Raw genomic sequence first — 25,281 nt, forward strand, 5'->3', positions numbered from 1 at the left:
ATTCCTACCTAGATAAAAAATGAAAGCCAAAACAGCAGGACAGCCTGTTTTCCATTACCCAGAGGAAGGCTGGATCCATCTTGCCACCACTGGACTCTTCTACAGGACCATCTCTACTCCAACAGAACCACACCTGTCACTCCAGGAGGACTTATTCTGGACTGCTTCCAACACCCTGACCTACAGGGTGTCAGTTCAGGGTGTTTCTAGGATTCTTTCGCTTGCTTTTTTTTTTTGTACTACTACATTTGTATTTTTTAATGTTCTTAGTAAAGAACTGTTATTCCTATTCCCATATCTTTGCCTGAAAGTCCCCTCAATTGCAAAATTATAGTAATTTGGAGGGAGGGGGTTTACATTTTCCGTTCCAAAGGAAGATCCAGTTTTCCCTGGCAGATACTTGTCTTTCCAAATTGACAGGTGACCAGTGACAGGATTCAGGAAAATGACATGAAACTCTGTCAGGAGAGGTTTAGGCTGGATATCAGGAAAAGGTTTTTCACCCAGAAGGCACCTGGGCACTGAACAGGCTCCACAGGGAAGTGGTCACAGCACCAGCCTGACAGAGCTCAAGAAATGTTTGGATAGTTCTCTTAGATACAGGTTGTGATTCTTGGGGTTATCCTGTGTAGGGCCTAAGGCTAGATTTTGATAATTCTTGTGCTTATTATACTGACTTGGGATTTTCTACACTTCTATGATTCTGTTTTTCAATCCCATGGAGTCTTAAAAGAGATGCACAATGTCCACAACTTCTGCAGCCCAGAAAGCCAAATATGTCTAAACCAGAAGCAGCGTGACCACCAGGTCAAGAGAGACGATTCTGCCTCTCTGCTCTCATGAGATTTCAGCTCAAATAGTGTGACTATTTCTGGGGTCATCAGCACAGGAAAGGATCTGTTGGAGCGGGTCTACAGGAGGGCCATGAAAGTAACTAGAGGGAGAGAACAACTTTCTTACAAGGAAAGGCTGAGAGAGTCAGGAATGTTCAATGTGAAGAAGAGAAGGGTCAGATGAGATTTTACTGCAGCTTTTCAAAACTTCAGAGGGGACAGAGTTTTAGTAGGGACTGTAGTGATAGAGAAAAATGTAATAGTTTAAACTAGATATAAGGAATAATTTTTTTGCAATGTGGGAGATGAAACACTGGAACAAGTCGACAACTTGTCATCTGCCAACTATCCCTGCCAACATTCAAGGCAGGGACTGGGCTCTGAGCAACCTGATCTAGTTGAAGAGGCTTACTGCAAGAGATTTAAGACTAGATGACCTTTCAAAATCTCTATGACTATGATTTTGAAGAAGTCATGTGGAAGTAGGTAATAGTATGTAGTTCATTTATTCTTCTACTTCTGTGAAATGAATGGAAAATTCATCACAACCTGAGGCATTTTAACATCAAATGTATTTAACTTCTACAAAGACTGACACTATGTAGACTATAAGATGTGTGTCAGCACACACAGAGAGAAAGCATTCTTATTAAGACACAGTTCCTCATGTTGGGGGTCTTTTTAGCACACCGAAGAATACTTCAGATAACTTCCTGTAAGTGTTACTCTAATGATGACATCTGAGCTCCAGTAACATACAAGCAAGCTTTGCCATTGACATCTGTGTGACTAAAATACTACCCATCTTAGTGCAAGGAGTGTCTATTTGGCTGTTGGAAGCATCTCCTTCTTGCTTTTTTCAGTTCTGGTCCATTTAGTTGTCTAATGAACAACCACGACACTTCCTATTAAAAGAGAGTGATTCCACTCCTTCATTTCCAAAATAACACAGCAATTTAACAAGAAGAAACTAATATTCAGGCCGCCAAGATACCTGACTAACTGAAAAGTTGCTTTTACTGTAACCCAACTGGAAAGGCATCTGCTCACTGAAAACCACCTCAGATTTCTTATTAAAAAACCACTCTTTCCACCCAATACTTTTATGTCCTTCAATATTCACGCATAAAGAAATGTGGACTCCAAGCATTCAGCCAAAATGCACTTGAGCATTTTGGAGTGAGGCCTAGAAAAATAAGGTTGTTTGTTTCAATTAGCCTTGAAAGAGAAACCTTAGGAGTGGGAAATTAACGGTTGTTATTTCAAAACTGCCACAGCATACAATTCAAGCACTGTAAAAAAGCTAACACACTGTCTGCTTTGCTTTGATGACAGGATCAAAACAAGTAAGAGGTCAACTGATCTGTTCAAGAATATTTAATTGGCTGTATTTGATTAATTTATGGTTTTATTCCCTTTGAAGTACTACATGGTTATTTGTTTTTAATATGAAATATCCCACAGTCATGCAAAATTAGTACGCTTATCTCACTGCACTCTTCCAACTGTTTCAGTTATTTCAGACCAGCTAACTCTTTCTATATGCTTTAGGACTTACTGACATGCAGATCAAAACCATATTGAACAATCTCCCTTTGTAGATAATGTACGTACATACATGTGTAAAAGCAGGGAAAGACTAGGCAAAACCCTCACTAGAAGACAGAGCAAGAATAAACACTACTCCGTTATCACAACTTGTTTCTACAGTACCACTGTTGATAATGATCTACTGACAACAAAGGCCAGAGTGGGATAGTGGCTGTGCTGGACACTGTGTTTGGAGTGAAATACACAGCTGCTGCCCCAGATCTATTCCCAGACAAACTGCAAGAAAAGCAAGTGGTGGAATTTACTTCAAGTTCTAATGTCTTAACTTTTGCACTAGAAGTGGAATTGGGTCTGGCTTTGCCACCTACCAGTTGTCAACTGATGACAGTAAGAAAAGCATTGCTTTATTCAGGTACCACACACAAAGTACAGCTTCTGCTGAGTGTACTGCAGCAGCATCCTCTCCTCTTCACTGTGACATGCTGTTATATTTACACACAGGGACCACAGAGTAACTTTAACCATTAACATCTATAAGCTCATTCCTTATTTAATAATTTTCCATATTAAAAAAAGAGGCTCTACCTGCAAGGGGAGATCAAAGGAAACAATGCACTATTTACTCTTAGCCATTTTTTTTGTTAATGGCCATTAAACTAGTCAAGCATGGAAAACAGCCTGTAGTTCTACTTATTCCTACTGCTGCTTTCATGACACTTACCTAAGCTATGGAGTACTACTTCCTGCCAGCTACTGACCCTACTTGGGCATGATGGCTGCTCCCTTCACTTGTTTAAAAATGGTCTTTAAATGGTAATGAACTTCTGCTTCTTCCTTTATACTGCTCTGTGAATATGTATTTATTCTGATGTTATCTTCAGTTACTATTTGTTTTCAAAATGGATTTGTTCAGTCTCCACTAAACATTTTTGCAACAGCATGACTCTAAAATAACGAAGTGCTTCTGCTTAGTGCAGAGAATAATAATTCTCAGATCTCTATTACAAGAGAAACAATAATGTCCATTTGAAATTATGTACTTGTAAATTTAAAAACCTGTCACCCAGATGCAGAAGAAATATTCACAAATAAAGCAATCTACTTAAAGTGTAAAATTCTTATCATTCATGTGTGAAATGGCCACTTCCCACAAAAAAGACCAGTATCATCTCCATGAAATACAATTTATTCTCTCAAATGAAATGATCCTATAATTTCAAAAAGGGCACTAGAGGTAAATTCTGCATTTACAAAAAGAAACTCTTAACAGCAAAAACTCATTTTCCACCAACAAAAATCAATTTTTAGAAAAGAGAAAATTCTTTTTCTCAAATAAAAAAAATTTAAAATGAGCAAGGACATTTTTAATAGCTTTATATATCCTTCCTCAAAAATAACAAGCTAGATCAACATTATCACCCCAAACAGTAGCACAGAGTGAGTGAAGTTAAAGCATAGAACGTCTTAGGCTGAAAGGGTCTGCTTGATTTCATTCAGTTCAAGCCCTCTGCTCACATAACGTAAGGTAAAGCAGCTTAAATCTAGGACTGCACCCAGCTTGTTTCTCAATTTTGCTAAGAATGGTCACTCTAAAATGTTCCTGGGCAACCTGAGCTAGTGTTTGACCAACCTCACAGCAAAAAAGCATTTCCTTGTGTTTAGATGGAATCTCATGTGTTTCACTTTGTGCCAATGGCCTCTTGTTCTGTCAGCATGCACTGGAGAAGTCTTCATGGAGAAGAGCCTCACCCTTCTTTATTCTATCTCAACCTGGAAAAGAGAGGGGTTAGAGATTACCTTACTGTGGCCTTCTAGTTCCTGAAGTAAGCCTACAAGAACGATGGAGAGAAACTACTAATAAGTTAGTGACAGGAGAAGAGCAGTAATTTCAAACTGAAAGAGAGTAGGCTTAGATTAGATATTAGGAAGAAATTCTTCAATGTGAGGCTGGTGAAGCACTAGAAGAGGATGTGAAAAGTAGTGGTGGATGCCCCATCCTTGGAATGTTCAAAGCCTTGCTGGATGGGAGGAACCTGAAGTAGTTAGAGTTGTGACTCCCCATCACTGCAGATACAGAACCACCAAGGTGGGAAGAGACCTTTAAGATCATTAAGTACAACCGTCAACTCAGCACTGCCACTGTAATTCTTAAACCACTAAACCACATGATCCAGTGCCTAATCCAGATCCCTCTTAAACACCTCCAGAAATGGTGACTCCACCACCTCCCTGGGCAACTTATCCCAATGCCTGACGATGCTAACAGGGAAACAAATTTCTAATATCTAAGCTAAATCTCCCCAGTCTCAGTGTAAGGCCATTTCCTCTGGTCCTCTCACTGCAGGCAAGGCAGAAGGGACCATAACCTCCTACCAGAGAGTCATAGAGACTCATGAGGTTCCCCTCTCTCTTCTTCTTCTTGAGACTAAACAAACCCATCTCCCCCAGGAGTTCCTCATAAGACATGCTTTCTAGACCTTCCACGATCCTTACTGCCTGTCACTGGATGTGCTCTCGCACCTCCAAGTCCTTTTTAGAGGGAGGGGCCCAGAAATGAACTCCAGGAGTGGCCTCACCACTGCTGAGCACAGGGGATGAGAATGCACTGGCTCATACTGAGCCAGCTGCCAACCAGCACCCAACGTCCTTTTCTGCTGAGCAGCTTTCAAGCCCCTTCTGCCCAAGCTTGTGGTTTTGCAGGGGGTTACTGCAACCCCAGTGCAAGCTGGCATTGGGGTTGCAGCTGAACATCCTGCAGTATCCTCACCCCACTGACCAAGTCTGTTCAGGTCTCTGCAAAGCTTTCCTAGCCTCCAGCAGATAAACAACCCCGCACAACCTGGTGCCATCTGCATATTTTCTGTGGCTACCCTCTATCCCTACACCCAGATCATCAATAAAGATGTTAAACAGGACTGGCCTCAAAACTGAGCTTGGGGAACACTGCTAGGGACCAACTGACAATTGGATTTGCTCCATTCACCACAGCTCTCTGGGCCTAGCCATACAGCCTGGTTTTTATCCATTGAAGAATAGAATACACCCATCCAAGCCACGAGCAGCCAGTTTTTCAAAGAGATATTGTGGGAGAGGGTTACAAACGCTTTACTATATTCTAGATAGATGACAGCTTTTAGATAGTCCACAGCTTTCCCTCCAACTACTAAGCAGGTCACTTTGTCACAGAAGGTGAATCAGGTTATGAAATTAAGCAGGAGCTTCATTTCATAACTCCATGCTGGCTGGATTTGATTGTCTGGTTGTCCTACATGTGCCATGCAATGGCACTCAGGACGATCTCTTCCATAACCTTGCCCAGGACCAAGGTTAGCATGTGTAGCAGGATGCTCTGCCCTGGAACGTGGTTCAGCCACTGGACAATATCCTTTTTGCAAGGCTATCAGAAGTGGATTGAGAGGGAGAATCATGTGCTGCTTTTGGTGTTGAATTATGCTAAAAGCAGTCTGATTTGCAACACCCTAATTAACATCCTGATTTTACTGAGGCAACTGGAGACAGGTGACTGGCAATCAATCACTTTATACTATAAAAGTCCGGTCCACTCTCATGTGGTTAGGTTCCTCTAACATATTCTTTCTTGCAATGTGTATGAAGTTTCCTCCCCTAAAGTGGGTACTCCTTGAGGCTGAGAAAAAGAGATCTGCCCACAAGCACTGGTATGGTGAGTTATATCAATCTCTACCTAATAACTGTTTGTTTTTGCTAGCTTTAATATAATTCTTTTTATACAGCATACTATCCTATCTTATATTATATGCTACTAGTAGTTTAGTTTTATACTGTGTAGTCATTCTGATTAAGATATTTTTTCTGATCATTTGTCATCATAAATATACATTATATGTATATATGTGGTGTGCCACCTTTAATTCTGTGAGACAAAGTTATTTAAACTGTTGACAAAAGTCTGAGGCTAAGACTGGATTGAGCTGCACCCAGGCTTCTCTTATGAGGAGTTTAGAAAGCAAGGAGGTCCTTTCTGCACCTCATGACACAATGGAGCAGCTTCTCTAATAAACTTTTTCTGAAGTTCCCGCTCCCACTCATGACAGGCTGACAGGCCCATAGTTCTTGATTATCCTTCCATTCCTTCTTGTAAATGGGCACTGTATTTGCTAATTTCCAGTCAGTTGGAACTTCTTCACTAAAACAGGACTGTTAAATGACTGGGAGTGGTTTGGCAAGTTCTGTTGCCAGTTGCCTCATTATTCTGGGGTGTATCCCACCATGGCCCATGATCCTTAAGGTCCCTCCCAACCCAGGCCTTTCTATGATTCTATAATTAACAAGTGTTTTCCAGCTCTTCTTTCCAGGGCTGTACCCATGGGATTCTTCCAAGCAGGTCTCTGATGTATGGACCAGTATTGGTGACTTTCTCACTGACAATGACTTCTTCCTCTAAGCATTTATTTTCTATTATTTTGCTAGTTTGTAAATGTGTGTGAAATTCAGTAACAGGAAATTTACATTTCAAACACAGGATATCATAATACTAGTAATGTAAGATATCCAACACTGAGAACTAAATCCAAGGGCAGAGATGAGGACTAATGTTGCATTTTTCCAGGCTGGCAGGGTTTCAATGCTTTTTCATTCTAGTGTCCTTTTTATACATTGAAGTATTTAGCAGACATAAGAACAAAAAAGAGATAATGCTGTTAAAAGGCTTTTTAGCATATTTAGAAATAGAAATACCTACCAAAATAATTGTTTGCATAATCATGACATAAACAAGCTGCAATTAGACTGTACTTATAATTTCATTATGCTGCTCATTATGACCAAGATATCCTGTTTGCTCTGCCTGTTCAAATAGAAAAAACCCCAACCCTTCATGAAAGCAATTCTTTAATAGTGTTTCAGAAGGAAGCTGTAGCTGGTAAACACATGTTCTTATGGGAAATTGCCATAATCCTGACTATATCCCAGCAGGCTCTGAAAATATTTCTCACAAAGTCTCTTACATAAAATCTACAACATATGTACTGCAGACTGTGCTTCACATCCTTTTAAGGAACTTGTGAGATTAATGAAAAGGACATTACTCTTACTTTTCCTTCCAAATGTCTACCTCCTGCAACAGGTATCCTGTAATAGTTGTTTTCTCTGCTATTTTCATGATTTCTGCACTACCATGAATCTGTAAAAGAGGCTGTGAAAGTTTACAAGCAGACCCCCTATTGACAGTGTCTTACTGTGGGCTTCTAATGCAGCCTATCCTAAACACAGTCTATTGATAAATGCATTTTGTTACGTTTGTACCACCATTCTTCCAGGGCAATTACTAGAGAAATCAATACAGTTATTTTTTCATGTGGTTGCTAAGAGGTTTTGAAAATCAATACAGTAGTTAATTTTTATTTGGTTGCTAAGAGATTTTGAAATTGATCATACTTTTTTTTTTCTTTTTTCTTTAATTACTATAGACTGATATGCCAAAGAGAACACAAACAGATCAACATAGCCCCCTCACTAACTGTCATTCAGCTAAATATCTATAAGCCATTAGGGACATATAATAAGCCACAAATTTCTGGATTGGGAACAGTAACATTGATGAAAATTTTAAAAAACTTCACCATTTGAAAAATGTAGATCACTCTTCACAATCTAAAATGGACAGAATTGTTTTCTCAACTATTTTTTCTTCACTACTTTTAAACAGAGTTTCTGCCCTCTTGTATCAAACGAGACAATTCAGTTAAAGAAACTGAGACCACATTATAGACATGGAAATATTCTCAATGCAACCGGAGAAAAATTCAAGAAGCATCTTAAGCTTTTTATTTTAAATATAGGTTTTTTGATATTCCAAATCAGAAACCTACCAATTAGGCTTTCTGAAAAGATCTGTGATCCAGTATCACCTACTGTAATTATCTATTTTTATCAAAATCAGAATCAGTAGCAATGAGAAGTCTGCCAGGACTACCGTGTACCTTGTCTCATGCGTCATCTTCTTTTTCAACTGTTATTTTTTCCAGAATTGTTCAGCAGACAGATGAACAGCCATGCCTCATTGTCTTCTACTCACTGGAACAAAACTGACCTTTACAGTTTGTGCAACTTGAAATTTTGTTTAAAAGACAGCATGGATAAGAAAGGGCGTGGTACACTTCTAACCTGTGTAATTTACTAAATCTGTAAAAAGTGGATTTAGAACTCCTCTATTCTGATTTACCAGCATTACGCTCATATTTATGTTGCATTTGTAGAAATAGCTGCAGAAAATGCAAGAGGGAAAAAAAAAAAAAAAAAGTCAGACCTTTAATACACACATAGAAACTTATAATCAATGTCCTCCATGTTGAAGTATCACAGATGGTAAGATTATTTTTTAAATGACTGTGCTTTCCTTTACCACATGCAAAAATACTGCAGTAGTATTTTTAACTTTCTGGATGTTAGTTGGCCACAATGACTTGCTACTACAGTTGGAAACCAGACCACAAATGTTCTACCACTAAAGTTTAAGTCTATCTCTTGGTTTTGACTCCACACTATAAATTACTAAAATAAACATGAAAACTTTTCATTTGCACTTCTGTTACTTTCCATCCAGGACTCTACTCTCCAGAAACTATTCAGACTTCTCTTTGTTACATGTTACTCCTTTAAATCGCAAGGTTTTAAGTACTCTGCCTAAAGGACTCTAGCTATTTTCTGTGGGTGTCACTGTTAATCAAGGACACATGGAAAGGAAATGGAGGAGCCAAAAAGCAGCCTTGTTGTCTGGAAAAACCTCAGAATACATGAACATGGGTGACAACGGTAGGAAAAATTAGAGCTGTATAACAGGAAATGTTTGCAACTTACTGAAACAGTTTAATTAAAGCCTCCTTTTAAAGCATAGGAAGCTGAATGAACAAAATTCAGCCTCAAATTAACGGAAAATTTGGGCAATGACTTCAAAGTTTCAAATGTACCCATCACCCCTCAAGACATAAGCATGAGCCAATCACAACTGTTAAAACAAATTTTATTTTCTTCTTACATAGTCTATGCAAATTAAAACATAATTTATTTTCTTTTATATGTCCTAGTCAAACTTCACTAAACCTGCAGTCATTTGCAAACCTACCAAACCATGTAATTAGCTAGGCAGAGTGGATTAGAATGTTTAATAGCTAAAGATGATCAGATAGGCCCTGGCAGTAAACCAGTAGGGAGCAAAAGAGATACACTTACGTATTGACTGATCTGAAATTAAGCTTTTTACTCTGTGGCAGCCTCATTTTTGCTCCACAACAGCTACATTTCCATTCACAGCAACAAGAAAAGCATGCAAAAAGCATGTCAAAACCCAAGTGATTTCAGTCTCAGGTTACTATTAACTAATAGTTGTGATAAACATTAACTATTTTTTGTTCACTGGAGATCAAATAACTCAAGATAACAGGAAGTTACTATGTTACTATCTAAGCTTATAGGCAAACAGACCCTTGCCCATTCCTTCTTTCTCTCTCTACTTGCTTAATCAGCTTTAAGTTTCAGGAATTCCAGCTTACAACTACAGCCTTCATCTCTGCGACCACCGAGGGACAGAAAGAGACCCTCCCAGCAACACGTCACACATACATCATCGGAGGAAAGAAGCAAGATAAAAGCAAGACTGAAAAACCTGCCAAGGCACGGCAGTTGGTGGAGCGAGACTCCCCTGCCGTCCAGCGCTGTATTTGCCTTTGCTTTGCCTGCTGCAATGTAATAAATTCCTATTGGAACTTTTCCTCGTGTTCATAGTCTATTACAATTTGGTGCCGTGACTCGGATCCACCTGCTCTAAGATAGGACTTTTGGTTCTGCCTGGGGGGCGCCCCGCCGATCAGTCGGCGGCCCTGGTAGACCCGATTCCTGTCTCGGTTGGACCGACGAACCTAAATTCAAAGCATTAGGCAAAGGAGGCCGGCAGACCCTATAAACTTTGTGCACAAAGGTCCGGACAAAGACGCAAGATGCGTGAGTATCTGTGTGGAAGATTCCGTTCGGTCTGGGTCGGGTATCCTGGAGTGCTGCGAGTGTGTGTGTGAGTGAGAGGAGAACCGGCAGCTCGGATTTTCCAAGCGATTGTGGACCCTCAGTAGTGCGGTTCTCACTGTCCGAGAGGGCGTGAGCCACGAACAAGGGGAAGCGAGTGATTTCCGCACCACGCTTGTGTGAGGGCACTCCAGAAGATGGGACAGGGGAAGAGCAGGCCCTCTACTCCCATAAAACAGATAGCCCACTGGGGTTCATATTAGACAGTTGGAAACATTACCCTAACACAGAGGGTAAAGATAAAGCTAAAATGATCCATTATTGTGTGGTAGTATGGGGTGGAAAGGAGATTTCCTGGAATATTTTTTAGCCTATTTTTGGATCATCAGAAGATTGGGTGAGGCAAAAACTCAACTTGTGGGTAAACACTAAAATTCCTTTTAGTCAGGAAGAAAGTGAATATGCTAATGTATGGGTTACAAGACCTGGGGGTGAAGTGCTCCTGTTTCCCCTCAACGAGGGAGGACAAAAGAAAGACAGGAGTAAAGAGGAAGAAGCCTTACTAATCCCACCTCCTTACATACCCCCAGATTCCGGATGCACCTCCAATGGAGCCTCAGGAAGCAGGAAGTAATCCCGAGCCCCCCGAGGAAGTGCAGGGACCCATAACCCGAGGTCGGGCTAGACAGCATAACCTATATCCCCTAAGAGAAATGCCTGTGGGGGGGGCCAGGGACCTCACCCAGTGATAGGGTTTGTTTCAGTACCTTTGAGTTCTGGGGATGTTCGGGAATTTAAGAGGGAGATGGGGAGCCTCCTGGAAGATCCTTTGGGGGTGGCCGAGAGACTGGACCAATTTTTGGGACCCAGTATTTATACTTGGGGCGGGTTGCAAGCCATATTGAATATTCTCTTCACGGCCGAGGAAAGAAATATGATTAGACGAGCAGGGATGCAGATATGGGATTCACAACATGCACATGGACCTTCAGCAGACACCAAGTGGCCTTTGCAGGATCCCAATTGGAATCATCAGCAGCAGGATCACAGAATCAATATGCAGGATCTGAGGGGGATAATAGTACAGGGGATCCGGGAAGCGGTGCCTAGGGGCAGAACATCAACAAAGCATTTAATGAGAGACAGAAAAAGGAGGAGACACCTACGGATTAGCTAGAACGCTTGAGAAAAAAACCTGCAAATGTACTCGGGCTTAGATCCTGAGACACCGTTAGGGCAAGCACTACTAAAAACACAATTTGTGGCTAAATTGTGGGAAGATATCAGAAAGAAGTTAGAAAAATTAGATAATTGGCAAGATAGAGACCTGGATGAGCTATTGAGGGAAGCACAGAAGGTATATGTGAGGAGAGATGAAGAGAGTCACAAGAGACAAGTAAGAATGATGGTGGCAGCAGTAAGAGAAACTAAGAAAATTGATGCCCCTCCCAAAACAAGTCAAGTGGCCCAGAGAAATGGGGGAGGGGTTCCCCGGGTAGAGAAAAATGATGGAGGCATATGTTTCTACTGTGGAAATAAAGGACACTTTCGGAGAAACTGCAGGAAGCGGCTGAGGGATGAGAGAGTCTTCAAAGAGGACTGAAGGAGTCAGGGGCTTCCTTTGCTGGGGACATGAAAACATCAGGAGCCCTTGATAAAATTAAAAGTAGGTCCTCAGCAGCAGGAATTTGAGTTTTTAGTAGATACTGGAGCTGAGCGATCGACAGTCCAGGTACTACCGGAGGGATGTAAGATATCAAAGGAAACTGCTCAAGTGGTAGGGGCGAAGGGGGAGCCCTTTGAAGTCCCTGTTATTAAGAATGTACTGGTGGAATCGAGGTCCAAAATGGGAATAGGGAACCTTCTGCTAGTACCAGAAGCAGATTATAATTTGTTAGGGAGAGACTTAATTATAGAAATGGGTATTAATATAGAAGTAGTAAATGAAGAAATCAAAATAAAACTCTGTCCCTTGAGGGTAGAGGATAGGGAAAAAAATTAACTCAGAAGTATAGTACACTCCTGATAGTGTAGGAAGGTTGAATATACCCCCCCTTCTCGGTAATCATTAAAGATCCAGAGACACCGATAAGGGTTAAACAGTACCCCATCTCCCCAGAGGGGGGTAGGTTGTTTGTAGATGGCTCATCGTGAGTAATTAATGGAAAAAGGGTCTCTGGCTATGCAATAGTTGGGGGAGAAGGACTTGCAGTTATCAAATCAGGCCCTCTAAGTGCATCTTAGTCGGCACAGGCCTGTGAATTTTATGCTGTACTGCGGGCATTGCAGTTGTTAAAGGATAAATCAGGTACCATCTATACTGACTCAAAATATGCCTATGGGATTATACACACTTTTGGGAAAATATGGGAAGAACGGGGGTTGATAAACTCCCAGGGAAAAAAAAAAAAAACAACAAAAAAACCCCCCTGGTTCACCAGGATCTAATCAGGAAACTGCTGAAGGCCTTGAGGGGACCTAGGAAAATTGCTGTTGTTCACCTGAAAGGGCATCAAAAGGGACTGGATTTTAAAAGCAGGGGAAATAATGCAGCAGATCAGGAAGCAAAAAGGGCTGCTTTGCAGACGTCACAATCTACCCCCCAGAAAGATCCGAAGGCTGAAAGAAAAGAGCGTGAGACTAGCAGAGGGAATTTGCAAAAGATATATAGTTTTACTATGCAGGAAAAAAAAAAAGATGAAAAGAATGGGGTTGAGAGAAGACCCAGAAGGGGAATGGTGACTTCTAGAGGATAATAGAACTGTACTGCCTAAATCCATAGCTATAGATATTATGAGGAGAATACATAGCAAAACACATTGGGGGGCACAAGCATTAGTAGATCAATTCGCCACCAAATATATGTGTGTTGGGGCAGATGACTTGGCAAAGCAGGTAGTGAGGGAGTGCGTTACCTGCCTAATGGTAAATAGGGCCAATTTAAGAAAAACCTTAATGGGGAGACGACCTACAGCATACCGGCCATTTGCTAACATCCAACTATGGAAAAAGGGAAAGTTAGCTCAGAGACCCCACTAGATTTGAAACTGCACCAGGTGCAACCAGGAGATTAGGTAATAATAAAGTCCTAGAAAAAAAAAAGCAACCTTAGCCCCACAATGGGAGGGCCCTTACCTTGTATTGCTTACTACAGATACTGCAGTCAGAACAGCAGAGAAGGGATAGACCCATGCTAGCAGAATTAAAGGGCCAGTGAGCAAACCGACTCCTGAGTGGCAGGTGACAAGCAATCCTGGAGACCTGAAGTTACGGATCCAGAGGAGAGATCATCAATGAATGGACACCGTGTAGAATATGCACCAGAACCACACTACACGGAGGAAAGATTAATTTGTAACTCTGATGTTAAGATAAGGTGTAGAGACCCAGAGTGCAATTGTTATCCTTTTGTTTGTTATATTTGTAAAATCTGCAGGGACAGGTGGTGGAGTCATTGTAGGTGAGGAACCCGCCCTAGAGGAATTTGCAGCCCCTGTTGGGTACTGCAGCGGAACATAACTGATTGGATTCTAGAATATAAAGTTAAATATGAGGGATTAGTAGAAGAATCAAAAGAGTGGTGGAGGATTTTTGCATTAGGGATTAAACCAAAATATTATTGTTATCACCCTAATGAACCCATCCCGTTCATAGCTGAAATTGTTGACTGCACCTGCCACACACGCCTAAAGGGAATCCGGTGTGATACACCCCCGGTTAAGTATCGGAACTGGGATTCCTATGTCAAGAGGCAACAGAGTCGCCCCCGGGGACCTCCTGAAGAATATCCCTGCTGCCGAGAAGATGGTACCCCGCGTGGCTCGAGGCAACTGAGTCGACGGGAAAGGCAGAGGGGTAAAAAGCTGTGGAGGAAAGAAACCCCAGAGTGGGACAACAAAACAATATTTGAGGAATTGCCTCAGGAATGGGAATAAGAGCAAGGACCCTGGGCAGAGAGACAGGTTGCAGTCTATGAAATGGAACAATCCTCAGATATACTCCCATTCCTATGCCCCCAATGATGCTCACCACGTGACCCAGCCGATTACTTTTCTTTTGCTGATGTTATACTTGAGAGGGATTAATGCCTTAGACAATCTACCACACCAACCCTTTAAATAGTCACTATGGCGATGGGATGACAATGAAATTTTGCAAACTGTAACTACTGTAGGAGCACCCAGTTTCAGAGTAGGATTGTGTGATCTGACCAACATAGATCATTGTGGAAAAGTACTGAACCTAACGGGATTTTACATGTGCCCAAGCTCAAATCACGGTAAAGGATATTGTAATTATCCTGGGGAATATTTTTGTGGATATTGGGGCTGTGAAACAATCGCCTCTGACTGGACACCCAGGGGAGGGCATAATAAATATTTGCAAGCAGACTTTGGACCAGCAGGATGCACAAAGCCATGGAGGGGTCCTTCAGGAGAAATGACCTATATAGGGGACTGCTCGTTTGTTTATCTCAATGTCACCCAACCAGAGAAACAAGAATGGCTATTAGGTAAAAATTGGGGAGTTAGACATTGGGAACCCGGGAGAGATAGGGGGAATATCATCCAAATAAAGAAGGAACCCGCTCCCCATTCGCCAGAGATGGGGTGGGGGGGTGTAGGACCAAACCCAGTACTAGTAGTAAGGCAGAGCAGGACAAACACTACAAATAGCAGGGGATCGGGAGAATTAACAGTGCCTCAGGCTGATGCCCCTGAAGAAGCCTCTAAATATGGTACTCTGTGGAAAATAATGCAAGCTAGTTATGGCATTCTAAATAGAACAAACCCTGATTTAACAAGAGAATGCTGGCTTTGCTATAACATCCGACCTCCTTTTTATAAAGCCATTGGAGTAACGGCTAAAGCAAGAAGAATAAATGGGACTAATCCAAAAGAATGCCGTTGGAAAAAGACTAAAGAAAGTACTCAAGGAGTAACACTCTCTCAGGTAACCGGACAGGGACGGTGTGTGGGTACTGCTCCCCCTAACAGAGAACATTTGTGTAACATCACTGTGAAAAACCCCAAGCAAAAACAAAAAGCAGATTGGTTGCTCTCAGCTCCCAATACTCGATGAGTTTGCCAGAGTATAGGAATTACTCCTTGTTTATCTTTAAAAATTTTCAATCACACCCATGACTATTGTATTCAAGTAACTATTATACCGAAAATTACTTATCATCCAAAAGATTATGTCCTTGAACAGCACACAACCCCAGAACATCACCTCATGAGAAGAGAACCTTTCACCGCCCTGACTATAGCAACTCTTCTAACTGTAGGAGGAGTAGGAGCTGGAACAGGGATAACCTCATTAGTCAACCAACAGAAAGAATTTAGAGCACTAAGAATCTCTGTAGATGAAGATTTAAGTAAAATAGAAAAAGCAATTGATGGGTCAGTAAAATCAGTAAGATCACTGTCAGAAGTAGTATTACAAAATCGAAGGGGTTTAGATCTGCTGTTTTTACAACAAGGGGGCCTTTGTGTAGTGCTAAAAGAGGAATGCTGCTCGTATACAGATCACACAGGAGTAGTAATCAATACTATGAATGAACTAAGCAGATAGAACAGCGGAAAAGAGAAAATGAAGCCCATCAAAATTGGTATGAAAATTGGTTCAACCACTCCCCTTGGTTAACCACACTGCTTTCTACTATTGCGGGGCCAGTAATTCTAGTGGCACTTGGGCTTACCTTTGGACCATGTATATTTAATAAACTGATTACTATAGTGAAAAGCCGGCTGGAAGCGGCACATCTTATGCTTCTTAGGACTAAGTATGATCAGACACCTGAAGAAGAAAATTTAGAAACTTTAGAGTTAGCTAGACAAGAACTGCAAAGATACAGTGAACAAAAATAAGTAAGAACAAGAGAAATGGGGGAATTGTGATAAACATTAACTATTTTTTGTTCACTGGAGATCAAATAACTCAAGATAACAGGAAGTTACTATGTTACTATCTAAGCTTATAGGCAAACAGACCCTTGCCCATTCCTTCTTTCTCTCTCTACTTGCTTAATCAGCTTTAAGTTTCAGGAATTCCAGCTTACAACTACAGCCTTCATCTCTGCGACCACCGAGGGACAGAAAGAGACCCTCCCAGCAACACGTCACACATACATCATCGGAGGAAAGAAGCAAGATAAAAGCAAGACTGAAAAACCTGCCAATTCACGGCAGTTGGTGGAGCGAGACTCCCCTGCTGTCCAGCGCTGTATTTGCCTTTGCTTTGCCTGCTGCAATGTAATAAATTCCTATTGGAACTTTTCTTTGTGTTCATAGTCTATTACAATAGTAACTAATAAAACCATTCTGATTTCCAGCTGCTAGCCAAGTGAAACAATACTAATGTATATCTTAGGATGACCTCTGAGAAGGACTGCAATTTAAAATACATAAACTGTATGCTCAAACTGCTTATCATACAAAGAGAAGAACTGATCTTTCACTACTGAGCTGTCATCTTTATTTCCAGACCCCCTCAACTCCTCCACCTTCACCCAACTACACTCACAAACCCTTTTCTAGTGATGACTCTTGGGCCCACCAAGAGCTGCTGTTATATTTAACACAATCTTTTAACAGGGATTTGAAATACTGTACGGCCAAATACCACAGCCTCTTGTTTCTTTACTCAAAACTTATGTCAACCAACATTTCTACTTCTAGTTCTAGGAGGATGCAAAAGAATAAAATTAAAAACTGGGAATAGTAGGAAAAAAAACCCCAAAACTGACAGTATTTGGCAAACAGCAGCTCAGCATGACAATTAAGTATTGAGTTGTCCGCAACTGAGAAATAAGCAGAAACACTGACTGGCTAGGCTTGGTTCAAAAATCTACACAAGCAACTTAGAATCAATGTTAGAATGTTTAGTTTTACAGTACACAATACTGTCATAGGAAAGCTTGTGCTCATGGATAGCAGCACTATAATTTGTAGCTTTATTAACATAATTTTCAGCAGTGTTGTAAGACTGTTATTCCATTTTTTCCAACACAGGAGCACTTCTTTTACTGCCTCTTTTTCACACACACATGCACTGAAACAAGCAACCAAATTAGGTCTCTCCCAGTCTCAGGAAGGGAAGCCAGCTTTAATACTACTTAGAGCAAATCAGTGCCAGTTGCAACTGTTTAAGAGATTATTCCTTTTAAACAAGCTCCAATCTTTTCCATTCACTTGTTGCAAGGTAAAGGGGCATTACATCTGGTGAGAAAGAGGAACAAGGATTTCCTGCTTTGTATATCCTACTACACAGAAGAAAGAATTGCCAATCCCAGAAATTGAACTTTGGAATACTGACAAAGTTATGAACCTTATGTGGTCCAGGATGTTCATGTGGTGTTTCAATTACACAGATGATTCACTGATATTTATCATAGCCATAGAGTCTGAAAAGGAACTTTGGATTGCTGTCAGTTAAGCAGTTAGCTGCTACTGATGAATATGATCTTAGGTTGCTTGTTATCTAGCAATTCTCTTTGAAAAAGTATAGTCTTGCCATTCAAAAGTCAGTTGTTACACTCTCAAATGCTCCTAGGAGATGCCAATGTCTTACAATTCCAGCAGAACCATGCTGGACAAAGAGGAGTGTATTTTCTGCAGCTGTCAGAGTCCTATCTGTCTGAAATCCTGGATCCAACTGTTTCCAGCCCTCAGAGCTAAGTTCTCAAAGTTCTGACCATTAATGAATAATTTCACCCTCTCTGGCTGTTCAAATACACACAGATCCAGCACTGTCACAAGCGCAGACCAGTAAAACTGAGTTTTGTAGCAGTACCTTTGTTTGAGGATTTGCAGGAACTAATGCAGAGTCATAAAGTGCTGGAGAGTCATACAAAGAAACTACTAAGAGGCTCATGAAAGAGTTTCTGTAAGAGATCAGGCACATCTGTAGAACTGTAAGTGATAAAGACACTAATCTCTCCCTTAACTGATAGATCCAAAGAGCCCATCACCAAAATACTTAAGAAGGCACATTCTTCCCTGCAAGATTACAGCAACTTTCCTTTTGGCGGCAAGTTAGTTAATGCTTGTACAAATTCTTTAAAGCCCTAGCAGGACCTTTTAAGCATGGAATGCTTAATCCTTTAATGCTGAGGAGAGTGTTTCTTTCCTTAAGGAAAGCCAGGTCTAAGTAAGATTTTTCAGTCAGCTGGCAGTCTCACTAGGACAAAAAATACATGGTTGTGTACTTGTGTACCTACAGAAACAGGACTGAATATAATAAGCAATTCTACAGAATATCCCACTCTACCTAATCTACCATAGAACCTAAAATTCAGATTTACACTGAAGAAGAAGGCAGGATTTGCTCTTAATGTAGAAGTTCCACCTACCCACCTGAAATCCAGAGTTGCTACATCAGCCAGTCTCCAAAAATGAACTTAAGTGAAGTTGTAACATATATATACTTTTCAATTCAGATATCTGAAAAACTCCCTTTGAGTCTAAAAAAGAGCAAGCACTGATTACTCTTCCACTTTCACCAGCCAATGATGTAGAAGTTCTAGAAGCAGCAGCGCTGACCCCAAACAACCACCACCTCCATCATCCAGGACAGGGCACCTTAAATGCCACAGGGTTTGAGTGAGGAATGTGAAACAGTTATTACTACCTCTTTTTTAATGTACACTAAATTTAGTTTGCAAAGCAAAAAAGAGAATTACTTCCTTCACTCTGCAGAATTACAGTGATATAAATATCAGCATTAGAGATTTTTTCACTTTCTCAATTTTATGGAAGCCATGTCCCTCAAAGCAGTTTATTTATTATGTTGCCATTCTGCAGGCCCATGTCTAGAAAAACTGTAATCTGTAAATATTTTAAAAAATATTTTCCAAGTGCTGTAATTTTTCAAACATCTTGATTGGTTTAAACCATGCCATTTATGGGAAAAGAATATTTATTTCTGTTGGTGCTGGCAAAACTTGTATTTTCCATGTTGCAGTTAGAGATCTAAAATACACTTAGAGAACATTATATTACCCTTTACCTGTAATTAAAACATGGGGTTTGCTTTCTTCCCCATCACAGCCATGAGACTTAACATATTTTAAAATGTTAATAAAATAAGGAAAACAAAGCCTTTTTTTTGTTTGTTTTTTTTTTAAATTTGGATTCCAAACTATTTCAAGGGCCAAAATTACAGCAATGAAATGATAGTGTAATATTTTTTTATGGAGGTTCTAGTAAGATTGAATTTATGAGTTATCATATGGTACCACCCCACAATAAACACAACCTCTGAAACTGCAAGGTCTCAACAACATGTAAAAAGCAGTTCTATCAGGGTCTATGAAAGGGCTTTTTCCTTTGCTTTTGAACGGTGAAAAACCATAAAGGATATCATATCAATGACTGGACTAAACCAAAACAAAAGCAACTGAACTAAAGGGAAAAAAACCTACATATCCTATCAAGCCATGAATAATTTTAAATTAGACCAAAAGCAGAATCTGGAACAATCAGTAATAAAACAGAACATGCACAACAGTTGGAAACCTGCCATTGATATATTTTGTAGCACTGAATGTACAAAGGCTCAAGTCTGAATTGTGCAGCTAGTAACTAGTTCATTGTACTTCCTCTGAGCTTTAAAAATATTTTCCTAAGCAGAACTAGAAAAAGAATCTTCAAATACATTTGTTTAGAGTACCACTAATTCAATGCTAATACCAAACCTAGGTTAAAATAATACATTCACATATTGATCTGGAGATTGTGTATATCATAATTTTCCATGGAAAATTACGATTGAGCAGAACATCAGGAATTTAACAAATTTGTTCTTCAGTCATTTTAGAAGTGTTAAGTCTGACCAGAAAAGCTTTCTTTACAAACTAATCTTAAAAGACACTCATCTTTTTTTCCTACTTACTGCAAAATTTCAGGAAAAAAGCCCCACTGCTATTCCAAAGTGGGACTCCCTGGAGAAAATGTTAAATACAATACTGACAATTACCAGGAAAAGTCCACTGCAAATTGAATTTATTACTTTATTAGTGGAAATTCAACAGCTGAACTAACAAAACCAAGTTGAGTGTTGATTCTTTTTAATAACTGCCTCTTAAATCAGTAAATGCTATGGCAGAAATAAATTTTATTTCATGTTATGTATCTGTACTACCAATGCCAATGCAGGAAGTTCATAAACGTGAATCCTCAGGAGGTTTACACGCATCACTGAGAACAGCAAAATGAATGGTTATACATCTGCAGTCTGAACTCTGAGATGAATACAAGCAAATTGTGAATGTGCACTTTTCAAATGATTGTGCCTATTATTTTCCACTGACTGATGACTGTTGGCAGAAATGAGTAATACATTTTAATATGTAGAGGTTTGACAGTCACAAGTACAGAGTATGTATGTGTATATATTCATCATCTCTGCATACATAATACTAAAGCTATAGGTTTTCACCTGTTTTTTATACTTAAACATCAAATAAATTATAATGCAGAACTGTAAAATATATCTAGAACACTGCATCAATGTAAAAGTACAAGTGCTGTTCAGCATTTCTGTCAATCCTCCATTAAACCTAGATTTGAGACCTAACCAAAGACTTACATGGATCAAGTCATGGTCACTTGGAACACTGAGAGACATAAAATGCTGCTACTTCATGTCAAGATTATTTGCAGGTGTCTTCATTATTTCAAAGAATATTAGTGACAAATACAGTGCATTCTACAATAAAGCCAGTGCTTATGCCCTCAAACTCAGGAGGCAACTGCTAAACAAGGATTGGGAAATCAGCTGACTCAAGTCCTGAATTATTTTACACAACCAGTACACTGCTAACATACAAGCAGAAAACACAGATATGCAACTAACTTTCAGTAACATCATCAAATAAGAAGGAATTAACTATGTGAATACTGATAATGTCATGCTTTGCATGTCTACATTCCCTATCAGGCTTTGTAACATACTATAATCCATTTCTCAAGACATCAACCACTACACATTCTGTAAGGAAATACATAGGAAAAAATGAAAATTCAACCATTCTATCCTAAATGGTGGCTGAAAGTGTAAAGCCCACGTATCACCTAGAACCCCTTCAAAGCAGCACAAAACTGTGTTTGAATAAAGGAACAGCATAGAAGAAAACGTGTGTGTACACTGCCCTCATATTTACTGGAATAAGACATTGGAGATGTGCCTTTTAGGAGAACTAAATAGAACATTCAAGAAATTAATGACTTGATATGGTTCCCAATCAACTAGAGAGAAACTGATACATAAAAATATGCATGATATTTTCATTTAACAACTTTTTACTCCAGGTATAATTTGAAAAATACTGTGCTGTCAAAGCACTCATGACTTCTAGTCTTTTGGCAAAGGTAATGAATATTGAACATCTGCAGGGCTGTTTGAGCTAATGAACTACAGAAATAAAAAATATGCCTTCTTTTGGTAGCCTACTTCTTATGTAAAAATCCAAAAATAATACACCCTAGTAACCACATCCACAAGGAACCAGATACTTGGCCCCAAAGTAAGGCAGAGCAACATAGGGCTTATGGCAACTACCACTGCTAATGTAGGCTCCAGCACTTATGTTAGGATGAAATCAAGCATAGCAGAGCTCAGCCTTTCCAAATCATGCATTGGTTTGGGGGAAGGTGGAGGATGCTGTGTCAATGTCTTTAATAAAGCAGATGTGACTCATTGCACTCTCGTTTCAAATAATAAACTGAGGTTTCTCTTCTTTCTCTGAATTAGTGGCAGCAATACTGGGCCAGTAGAACTGGGGCAGCAATTCTTCTTAAGTTTTTGCTCAGTACAATAATTTCAATTAAATTATATTATTTGATACTCCAGTTCTGTTACACAAATCCTGACTTCGGTTTCTCTTCTTAATAACCTGCATCCTTATTCACCTTATATTCTGCAGGTACTGAAGACAGAAAAATATGGAACCAATTTAATCAGTATACCATTCCCATAAGGATGCATTTTCTTTTCACTGAAGAACACATTTCATTTATAAGTGCTGTTTCAATAAAACCAAGTAATCTAAAATATCTTTGCTTAACATACTTTTAATGTTGAAAGCATCTGTTAGGTCGTGTTATGGTCTGAGGTTTTTTAAATTATTATTATTTTTACATGGATGAGTAAAAGGAATTATTCAAACACTTCCTTGCATCTCTCCTTTTTCCATTTAACTTACTCAACCTAGATTCAATAATAGTCTGAAATAATTTCAACACCTTGTGGCCCCACAGTGGCCTGCTCAATTATTTCTAGAAATACCCTGGGAAAGAATTAATACCAAACAATGCCCTTAAGTTTGGAACATTCAAATGCTGTATTTGAAGTTAACAATTTAGAACTTGCCTTACTTACATTTCCCTGCCAAAATTCTGCATTCGGTCCCATGATGATTTTTTGCTTCATGTGAGCTCTAACTATAAATTCAAGGGAAAACTCCCATGTAAGTAGATTCTCTGCTTCAAGGCTCACAATATGCCAAGTGTATCCACCATTTGTGTGAAGTCTATGCACCATCCAGCTCCCTCGTGGGAGGCCTGTTTTCACTGCAACAAGGTTCAATCCACTTTCCTATTCTGTTCTCCAACGACACCCTTTTTTATTCTCCGCTTTTATATTTTTGGGCTGTCAATTTCACTGCCCCATCCTTTGTGCCCTGAAACTGACTAGAATATGTAAGAGCGAGACTCTAGCAAATTCTGAGACTCCAAATTTCAAAGCCAAATTTTCCATTGATACAAGGTGAATTCCGCTAACAGTCAGGATCGACAGCGGAGGGGGGCAGAAGTGCGTAACTAGCATTGCACGTCAATTTGGAATGTGAGCCAGCCTCACGCAGGGCACATCACATAGAGCATATATCTGTGCACATGGTACACAAGGACCAAAGGAACCAAACCTCAAACTCAAAATACCAAACCTGGAACTCAAAAAACTCACCCCAGAACTTGTGCTCCTGCTCACTCAGATGAACCCACTTTCATCTGAGACTACTTGATAAATAAAATAAACATGACAAATACTACATGCATATATTATAGGTATTTACTTTTAAAGCAAAAAATATTGAAAACACGAAAAAGTATATTATCATTTCTACTACAAACATTAACTTTTCTCTGACTTAGAAATAACACTTGACCACTAATATCTACACAAATATTTTCATTTTGATAAAGTTCAGGTGAAGACAATAGAGAAGCTTCAAAATTTTTCATACTTTATTCTGTAGACATAGACTATGATGTTGTTTGCAGAAGTTTGTACAAGTTAAACAGTGTAAACTATTGCAAATTTAAGCACTGTCAAAAAAGAACCTTTAATTTCTGTTACAGGTTGGTGGAAACTGGAATATTAAGTGAAAAACAGATAAATTATTCCTGAGGGACATCTATGCCCCTGAAACCAAAATGCTGTCTTCTGAAGCCATCATTATTTTCTCATTTGAAAACAGACTGCAACTGCACCACTGCAGCTATACAATGCTATCCTATACACAGCACTGGTATCCAACACTATTTGTTTAAAAATGTTATAGGAACCAAAAACATCTAGCACTGGCGTTCAGTTGTGCAGGTATTAGTGCTATAATATAGGGTGGGATGAGGTGGCAGAAACACCAATTACAAAAGTAGTACTATTATTTTAAGCTAAAATTTTGTAGCGTCTTCAGAGATTCCTAAAACCCTTCACAATAAATTTAACAAAAATTAAAAAATTAAACTATGTTAAAGAAATTAATCTCACTACATCAAAACCCATGATGTTATGTAATTTAATCATGAGCACATTTCTTTGCTTGTACTGATTTTGATGCAGACTAACTGAAGGATCCCACTTCAATGCTTTGCAAAAGGTGATCTGTCTAAAGCAGAGCCCACGCAAACTACTCAGAAATATCAGGTGCGCATTTTCATTTCCTGTTTTCCCCCACCTAGCACTTAACTGGCCTAAAATAATTTAAAATTTTAGACTGCCAAAGCCCTATAGCAAGTGCAAGATGTCCTTGCAGCTTTTTTCATTTATGCTCATCAGTAGCATCCAAGTGTTTCACACACATTCCTCAATTCATTAACAATCTTATAAGATTACAGGGTGAGAAAGCATTATTATCCCCATCCAGAAGCTGGGAACAAAGGGGCTTACAGGAAGCCACAGAAAAACTCAGCAGAAGGGCCAGAACAAGAAGCATGGGAGCACACAGTGTATCTCCTCCTGTGTATCTGTCTCCATCTTCAGACTGTACTGGCCATTGCCAGAAGTGGGAGGTGGCTCCCACTCCAGTTCACTTACCGCCTATATCTGACACCAAAAGGCTCAATGAAGACATATGAAAATCTAAATATGAAAACACACGTTTCATGGCTACAGCCATGCCATATTTTGGGTTGTGCTTACCAGCTGTAGTGGTTTCATGTTCACTAAATTCTGGTCTTAGTACTTACTCTTTCTGTAGGAGAGAGACTAGGAGAAAAACAAAGCAGGCTCAACCTTAGAAATTAACAAATAGTTTTATTAACACACACTAAAAGAATAGAAAAATGAAAGTTGGAAAAAAACTAAAACAGAATGAAACTTCAAAAACACTCTTTCCTCTCCTTACAAACTGCTCACTTTCCTACAAAACAACATAAAGAGACAAAACTTGTAATTTTCAGTCAGTTTCACTATCTGACAATAGTCTTTCATCAATTCTTTAGGGGAAGAGTCTCTCTTAGAATCATGGATCCCACTGACAACCTAGAACAGTTCTCTTGTGGGTTTTTTAACTGTCACAAAAACAACCGCCCGGAGAAACCTGCCTTTGTGACCCCTCCCATTAGCAGGTTCCCAAGCTGCTTATGGGCCATGGGTTCATGGGTCTTAGACTTTTGCA

At 39.7% G+C, this 25,281-nt stretch overlaps 1 protein-coding gene across 5 annotated transcripts in view; it reads right to left on the reverse strand.

The window, feature by feature from the left end:
* The window catches only part of SNCAIP (synuclein alpha interacting protein), a 97,056-nt gene that overhangs the window by 61,222 nt on the left and 10,553 nt on the right, over positions 1–25,281 (reverse strand). Inside the window, exons 1-2 of one of the 5 annotated variants that reach the window (XM_040090871.2) lie at positions 8,345–8,421; positions 4,015–4,154 (exon numbers count right to left, since the gene is read on the reverse strand). The exons of 3 other annotated variants lie outside the window; for them this stretch is intronic. The gene's annotated coding sequence lies outside the window, so the exon portion shown is untranslated. Of the gene's footprint in view, positions 1–4,014; positions 4,155–8,344; positions 8,422–25,281 lie in introns of those variants that run through there. One more of the 5 variants, XM_040090870.2, reaches the window with a different exon arrangement.

The sequence above is a fragment of the Hirundo rustica genome, chromosome Z (assembly GCF_015227805.2).
Source record: "Hirundo rustica isolate bHirRus1 chromosome Z, bHirRus1.pri.v3, whole genome shotgun sequence".
In the NCBI taxonomy this organism is placed as follows: domain Eukaryota; kingdom Metazoa; phylum Chordata; class Aves; order Passeriformes; family Hirundinidae; genus Hirundo; species Hirundo rustica.